Source organism: Callorhinchus milii, unplaced genomic scaffold (assembly GCF_018977255.1).
Source record: "Callorhinchus milii isolate IMCB2004 unplaced genomic scaffold, IMCB_Cmil_1.0 Scaffold4, whole genome shotgun sequence".
NCBI classification, from domain to species: domain Eukaryota; kingdom Metazoa; phylum Chordata; class Chondrichthyes; order Chimaeriformes; family Callorhinchidae; genus Callorhinchus; species Callorhinchus milii.
Window position 1 is genome coordinate 11,060,838 of NW_024704745.1, and position 7,509 is coordinate 11,068,346.

Here is a 7,509-nt window from a genome sequence, read left to right on the forward strand (position 1 = left end):
GTGAATTCTTTCTCAATATTATCATATTTGGTAATAGTGTGACAAAATGGTTTACTGACTTTCCTGGTCACGTAGAACTTGAATTGAGACTTTGTTGTACATTGCTTTGTTCTCAAATTGTTTCATCATATAGAGATGTGCTTCAATTGTGTTTGTGATTTGCTTTTGCTATTGTGATTTGTGCAGCATTTCTTAATTAAAGTATTGAATTTAAGCCACAGTGTTTTGTAGTTAAGTGTTTGGACTACGAATTTGTGCAAACTATTTGGATTTTTTGGAGGGGTTTTATACTGATTTCCAGATAGAATGTATTTGTGGTTTTGGCAGTGCATTGCCGTTCAATTTGTTGCATAACCACAGATGATGCAAATCGATTCAAACTCACCTCATCCGTGGGCCTATAAACGTTGACCGGTATTGTAAGAGATCACTTACGACGGTTATTAAGGAGACAATCGCACAAATTCTTCAACAAAACCGGTTTGCAAAGCTCCCTTGTTTAGGTGCCGTTGCTCATGCGCAGAGCAGAGCTGTCCTGAGTCCTTTCTGACGAAAGGTAGTGGACATGAAACATTGCATCCACGGCTGCACACACAACTTCTCTAAGCCAGTCAGGAACCTGGGTGTCTTGTTTGACCCTGAACGGTCCTTTCTCTCCCACATCCGCGCCATGACTGGCACTGCCTACCACCACCTCCGCCACATTGCCAGACTCCGCCACTGCCTCACCCCTCAGGCTGCCGAAACCCTCACCCACGCATTCATCACATCAAGGCTCGATTATGGAAACTCCCTCCTCCTCGGCCTTCCCAACTCTTCCCTTCACGAGCTGCAGATCATCCAAAACTCACCAGGCTCCGTGTCCCCATCACTCCGACCCTCGCCCGACTCCACTGGCTCCCCATCCCCCAGAGGATCGAGTTCAAGATCCTTGTCCTCACCTTCATCCATGGCCTTGCCGCCTCCTACCTCTCCAACCTGCTGACTCCCTACCCACCTCCGTTCAGCAGGCTCAGACCTGCTCCATGTCTCCTGCCCGACCCACCCGACCATTGGTGTCCGGGCTTTCAGCCTCTCTGCCCCCACACTCTGGAACTCCATCCCACAGTCCCTTCGCCTCGCTTCCTCCCTCGGCTCCTTCAAGGCCGGTCTCAAGAGCCTCCTCTTCGATCCTGCCTTCGGTCGCCCTCCCAGCTCTCTGCCTTCCCTAACCCCCACGCTCGGATCCTGACCCCTGACTGTCCAGCGCCTTGGGACGTCCTCCCGACGTGAAAGGCGCTCTATAAATGTCGTTTTGTTGTTGTTGTTGACTCACTTGCCTCTCTCCATAGATGCTGCCTGACCTGCTGAAGTGTTCCCAGCCATTTCTGCTTTTTTTTTAATCTCCTGAGTCCTGTCCAGTGCGGTTAGGAGTTGGGACTATGTTCACTTGTTCCTTGCTCCTAGTTGTGTTATCATATGACACCGCGTCGTTTTGCTTCCACAAACTGGACATCAGTTCAATTAGATTGCGTGAAGGAACCGCGGCAGTAGGACCAGCGAGGTCGGTGTGTTAGTTTGGGGTTGTTCTTTTTTAAACTCGCTTTACTATGTCCTGCTTATATTTGAACATTCCTGGCTATCAGGGAAACCGTAAAGAAAAATACAGAGAAGCAAATAAAACAAACCTGTCTGTGAATTCCTGATCACATGATCGGCGTTCAATAATAGTAAAGGTTGGTGTGGTTATAAGTTAGGGGCGAGGGGAGGAGAGGGGAGAGGAGGGGAGGAGAGGAGGGGAGGGGAGGGGAGGCGAGAGGAGAGGAGGGGAGGGGAGGGGAGGAGAGGCGAGAGGAGGGGAGGGGAGAGGAGGGGAGGAGAGGCGAGAGGAGGGGAGGGGAGGAGAGGAGGAAGGGGAGGGGAGGGGAGGCGAGAGGAGGGGAGGGGAGAGGAGGAGGGGAGGAGAGGCGAGAGGAGGGGAGGGGGAGAGGCGAGAGGAGGGGAGGGGAGGAGAGAGGAGGGGAGGAGAGGGGAGAGGTGAGGCGAGAGGAGGGGAGGCGAGGGGAGAGGTGAGGCGAGGGGAGAGGTGAGGCGAGAGGAGGGGAGGCGAGGGGAGAGGTGAGGCGAGGAGGGGAGGCGAGGGGAGAGGAGAGGTGAGGCGAGGAGGGGAGGCGAGGGGAGAGGTGAGGCGAGAGGAGGGGAGGCGAGGGGAGAGGTGAGGCGAGAGGAGGGGAGGGGAGAGGCGAGGGGAGAGGTGAGGCGAGAGGAGGGGAGGGGAGAGGCGAGAGGAGGAGAGGTGAGGGGAGGTGAGGGGAGAGCTCGTGAGAGGAGGTGAGGCGAGGGGAGGCGAAGGGAGGAGAGGCGAGAGGAGGCGAGGGGAAGAGAGGGAAGGGGAGAAGAGGGGAGGAGAGGCGAGGCAAGGGGCAAGGAGAGGTGAGGCGACGTGAGGCAAGGGGAGGAGAGGTGAGAGGAGGCGAGGAGAGGAGAGGTGAGAAGAGGCGAGGGAAGGAGAGGTGAGAGGCGAGGGGAGAGGTGAGAGGCGAGGGGAGAGGAGGCGCGGTGAGGGGAGGCGAGGGGAGGAGGCGCGGCGAGGCAAGGGGAGAGATGAGGCGAGGGGAAGGGAGAGGCGAGGGGAGAGGGGAGAGGAGAGGGGAGAGGGAGGCGAGGGGAGAGATGAGGCGAGGGGAGAGATGAGGCGAGGGGAGAGATGAGGCGAGGAGGCGAGGCGAGGGGAGAGGCGAGGGGAGAGGGGAGAGGAGAGGCGAGGGGAGAGGCGAGGGGAGAGATGAGGCGAGGAGGCGAGGGGAGAGGCGAGGCGAGGGGAGAGGAGAGGGGAGAGGAGAGCGAGGGGAGAGGAGAGGCGAGGGGAGGGGAGAGGGGAGAGGAGAGATGAGGCGAGGAGGCGAGGGGAGAGGAGAGGGGAGAGGGAGGGGAGAGGGGAGAGAGCGAGGGGAGAGGGGGAGAGAGCGAGGGGAGAGGAGGGGAGAGGGGAGGGGCGAGGGGAGAGGAGGGGAGAGGCGAGGGGAGAGGAGGGGAGAGGCGAGGGGAGAGGAGAGGAGGGGAGGAGAGGGGAGAGGAGGGGAGAGGGGAGAGGCGAGGGGAGAGGAGAGGAGGGGAGAGGGGAGGGGAGAGGAGGAGAGAAGGGGGAGGGGAGAGGAGGGGAGAGGCGAGGGGAGAGGAGGGGAGAGGAGAGGAGGGGAGAGGGGAGAGGAGGGGAGAGGGGAGAGGCGAGGGAGAGGAGAGGAGGGGAGAGGGGAGGGGAGAGGAGGGGAGAGGGGAGGGGCGAGGGAGAGGAGGGAGAGGCGAGGGGAGAGGAGGGGAGAGGAGAGGAGAGGAGGGGAGAGGGGAGAGGAGGGGAGAGGGGCGAGGCGAGAGGAGAGGAGGGGAGAGAGGATGGGAGAGGAGGAGAGGGGAGAGGAGGAGAGGGAGAGGAGGAGAGGGGAGAGGAGACCATCCCAAATAGTTTAATTGACCAGAATAACTCGGTCGCCCGTCTGTGGGAGGAGGGCCACAGCCGCCAAAAACCGCACACCGTCGACTCAGCGCCGCGGCGCCTCCTGCGCCGTCTCGGAGGGGCTGCACCCAACACAGCAACAACAACAACAACAACAACAATAATAATTACAACAAAAAACAACAACAACAACAACAAGACGACAATGTACCCGACAACGGGGCTCTGGACACTGGGAGCAGACAGGCTCGGCCGACACCACCAACCTCCATCCGGCTCGTTGGTCTAGGGGTATGATTCTCGCTTAGGGTGCGAGAGGTCCCGGGTTCAAATCCCGGACGAGCCCTCGTTTTATTTTGTTCCGATATTTTTTTTTCTTCTTCTTTCTCTTTGTTTTTTTTCTCCATTGTTTTATATGTCGATATATATATCTACATATATATACATCTACATATATATCTACATATATATACATCTACATATATATATATCTACATGTGTGTGCGCGTTTTACACGTAGCTTTATTTAGTGCGTGTTTTCGGTGCGTGATCTTTTTCGAAAAAAAAACTCGGAACGAAAATCGAACGGATATTTTTTAAACAAGAAAAGGAGAGAAAGAAAGAGAGAAGAGAAAAGAGAAAGAAAGAGAGAGAAAAAAAAGAGACTCGAGTGAAATAACAACAATTACATAGAGAGACACACACACACACACGCATCAATATACAATAAAAACATTTTTTTTAAAAAAAAAGCGGGGAGACACCGTGTGATGTGTCGCGTTAACAGAAGCGACGGCAACAACGATAACCGAAAACGACCGCGCGAGAGAGAGAAAAAAAAATTTAAAAAAATAAAAAAAACAAAAAAAAACGAGGGCTCGTCCGGGATTTGAACCCGGGACCTCTCGCACCCGAAGCGAGAATCATACCCCTAGACCAACGAGCCGACTGTTTCCAGCCATCACCATCGCCGTCTTTCTCCTCCTCCTCCATCTCCATCTCCAACCGCCGCCGCCGCCGCCGCGGTCGACGACGGGTCGCGATGCGATGCGATGCGATGGTCGCGTCGGTTTCCCCCCCCCCCCCCCCCCAAAAAAAGGGGTTTTTAATTCTTTTTTTTTCTCTCTCTCTTTCTATGTGTTGTTGTTGTTGTTATTATAATATATCATGTGTTGTTGTTATTATTATTATTATTATTAGTTGTGAGGGGGAGGAGAGGGAGAGGGAGGAAACACGGACCTCTCGTGCACACTCTCGGGGCCTCAGTTCAGTTCACGAGTAAAATATGAACGGTTCGTTTCCGCCGATTCAGACGGACGGCCGCGCGGCGGCGGCGGCCACGGCGGAGGGGCGTCTCGCCGTCCGTTCAGGGTCGACTCCAACCGCCACAGCCGCACAGCACAGCACAACACAACACACAGCGCGTCAACCCCGAACCCCGCGCCGCCGACACCACCACCACCACCACCACCGGCGGCGGCGGCGTCAGCAGCACCGACCGGCGGGGCTGCGAGTAACACGCCATCTCCCCACAGCGCCACCTCGCGACGGGGCAAAGTATTTGCTGCTCACTCACTCCCTCCCTCACTCACTCCCTCACTCACTCACCAGCAGCAGCATCAGCAGCAGCAGCGCCACCGTGTGGCGAAGTGGTCACACCGCGGCGCCAGGGCCAGCGAGGAGGAGGCCGCGCCGTCTCGCACGACTGCCGCCGTGTGTAGCGCCACCGTGTGGCCGAGCCTCCGCGTGTGACCGCGACTGCCGTCCCGCAGCAGTTCGATCCCGATGGCGATTGGGGCTCACACGGATGGGATGGGATGGGATGGGATGGGGGGGACGAGACGAGACGAGACGAGTGTCTCTCCTCCGCCGAACGGAATCACACCGTGAACTCTGCCGCTCCCGACAAATCCTAAAGCGAGGAATTTTTTTTTTGGGGGGTGTGGGGTGGGGTTTGGGGGGGTGGGGGTGGGGTTTGGGGGTTGGGGGTGTGGGGGTGTGGGGTTTAGGGGGTGGGGTTTGGGGGGTGGGGTTTGGGGTTGGGGGTAGGGTGGGGTTTGGGGGGTGGGGTTTGGGGGTGTGGGGTGGGGTTTGGGGGGTGGGGTTTAGGGGGTGGGGTTTAGGGGGTGGGGGGTGGGGGGTAGGGTGGGGTTTGGGGGGTGTGGGGTTTGGGGGGTGGGGTTTGGGGGGGTGGGGTTTGGGGGGGTGGGGTTTGGGGGTTGGGGTTGGGGGGTGTGGGGTTTTGGGGGTGTGGGGTGGGGTTTGGGAGGTGGGGGGTATGGGGTGGGGTTTAGGGGGTGTGGGGTGGAGTTTGGGGGTGGGGTTTGGGGGTGGGGGGTGGGGTTTGGGGGTTGTGGGGTGGGGTTTAGGGGGTGGGGGGGTGGGGTTTGGGGGGTGGGGTTTGGGGAGTGGGGGGTGGGGTGGGGTTTGGGGGGTGGGGTTTGGGCGGTGGGGGGTGGGGTTTGGGGGGTGGGGTTTGGGCGGTGGGGGTGGGGTGGGGTTTGGGGGGTGAGGGGGGGGAAGGTCCCAATGTAATTCGGGTTAGTGGCCACTGGGCGGCGCTGTGGTGTGACCCGGCGCTGTCTCCCTGAGGTGGACCCGGATCCCCAACTCCCCATCGGGGTCCCCACGTGTTTGGACTCCGGGAGCTTTCAAGTCGACGAGCTCTCGGTTTTTTTTTTGGGTGGGGGGGGGGGAAACGATCCGAGACGCGGACCGCCGGCCTCCGGACCGGACGCTCACGGGTCCGAGCTCCCGACTCCTCGACCCGACCGGACCGGACCCGAGGCCGAGCCGCCGCTCGGGATCGGGGGACCGGCGGTCCGCCGGCGAGTTGGCGGCACGTCCGCTCGCCCGGGCCTTGGGCTGTGGACGTGCGTCTCGTCCCGAACGCTGTTTGGTAAAGGGAGGGAAGGGGGGGGGGGGAAGGGGAGTTACTCCCGGGCGTCCGGGCGACCGTCACCCACCACCATCACCCCCACACCGGGCGGGTGGCGGGGCTGGTGCCCTGTTCGAGACGGTGCTTCGCAGAAAACCGCGACCGCTGACGACGACGACGACGACCGCGACAGAACTGTGCCCTCCGGGGCCGTGGGAAGCCAGCGGAGTCGGGCGAGGATGGGGCTGATGGGGCCGCTGAGCCCGGTGTGAGAGAGAGAGAGAGAGAGAGGGGGCGCGCGGGCCGCAGAGTCCTGGATGATCCGCAGCCCTGTGGAGGGAGGCGTTGGGGAGATCCGACCAGCGGGGAGTTTGTGCAATCGAGTCGGGGGGGTGACGAATGCGTCTGTGAGGGTCTCGGCGGCCTGGGGTGAGAGACAGTGGGGGGTGTTGCGGAGGTGGGCAAAGGTGGAGCGGGTCACGGCACAGATGTGGGGAATGACGGATAGTTGAAGGTCGAACAGGACACTTGAGGTTCTGTATTTTGACTGCCATGACTGGGTTAAGTCTAGTAACTGCTAATGCATGCGAATGCAGTCACTACACTCATAATAATAATAATAATCCTTGCATTTGATATAGCGCTTTTCACGTTGGGAGGACGTCCCAAAGCGCTTCACAGAACACACTGTAAAGTGAATTGACTGTATATTTGTGGGCGAACGCGGCAGCCAATTGCTCACAGCAATGTCCCACAAACAGTCGTAGATTGAAAATGACCAATTTATTATTGGTTTTGGTTTTGGAGGGATTATTATTAGGCTCTGTGTGGAGTAAGGAAACTTGCCCAAGGTTTTGCCCTCTGCCTGGAATTGAACTCAGGTCTCTCACTTGCAAAGCGAGTGCTCTAACCACTGAGCTACAGGACTCCACTCATGCAGTTACTGTGAAGAAGCTTCCTCCTGAGTCCCTCACAAACGCTCTCTCTTCCTCGGATCTCTTCTCCCTCTGGTCCACCGCCCCCCCCCCACCCCGGTACAACAGTCATCTCCGCCACTCAAAACACAAACCCGATGCTCGAGCGCAGATGGCAAAAATCCAGCCTCACGATTCATCGCCAGCTGTGGCTCGAGCACCTCCGCACCTACCGCCTCTCCCTTTCACAGGCCCAAACTGACTTTTACTCCAAGGTCATCCTG

General features: G+C 58.5%; 2 non-coding genes across 2 annotated transcripts; one reads left to right on the forward strand and one right to left on the reverse strand.

Annotated features, from left to right (window-relative positions):
• Window positions 1-3,707: 3,707 nt before the first annotated feature.
• trnap-agg lies at window positions 3,708-3,779 on the forward strand. The gene has a single exon. It is a non-coding gene; the product is annotated as a tRNA-Pro (tRNA).
• Window positions 3,780-4,307: 528 nt separating this feature from the next.
• Window positions 4,308-4,379, reverse strand: trnap-cgg. Its single transcript has one exon. It is a non-coding gene; the product is annotated as a tRNA-Pro (tRNA).
• Window positions 4,380-7,509: the final 3,130 nt, after the last annotated feature.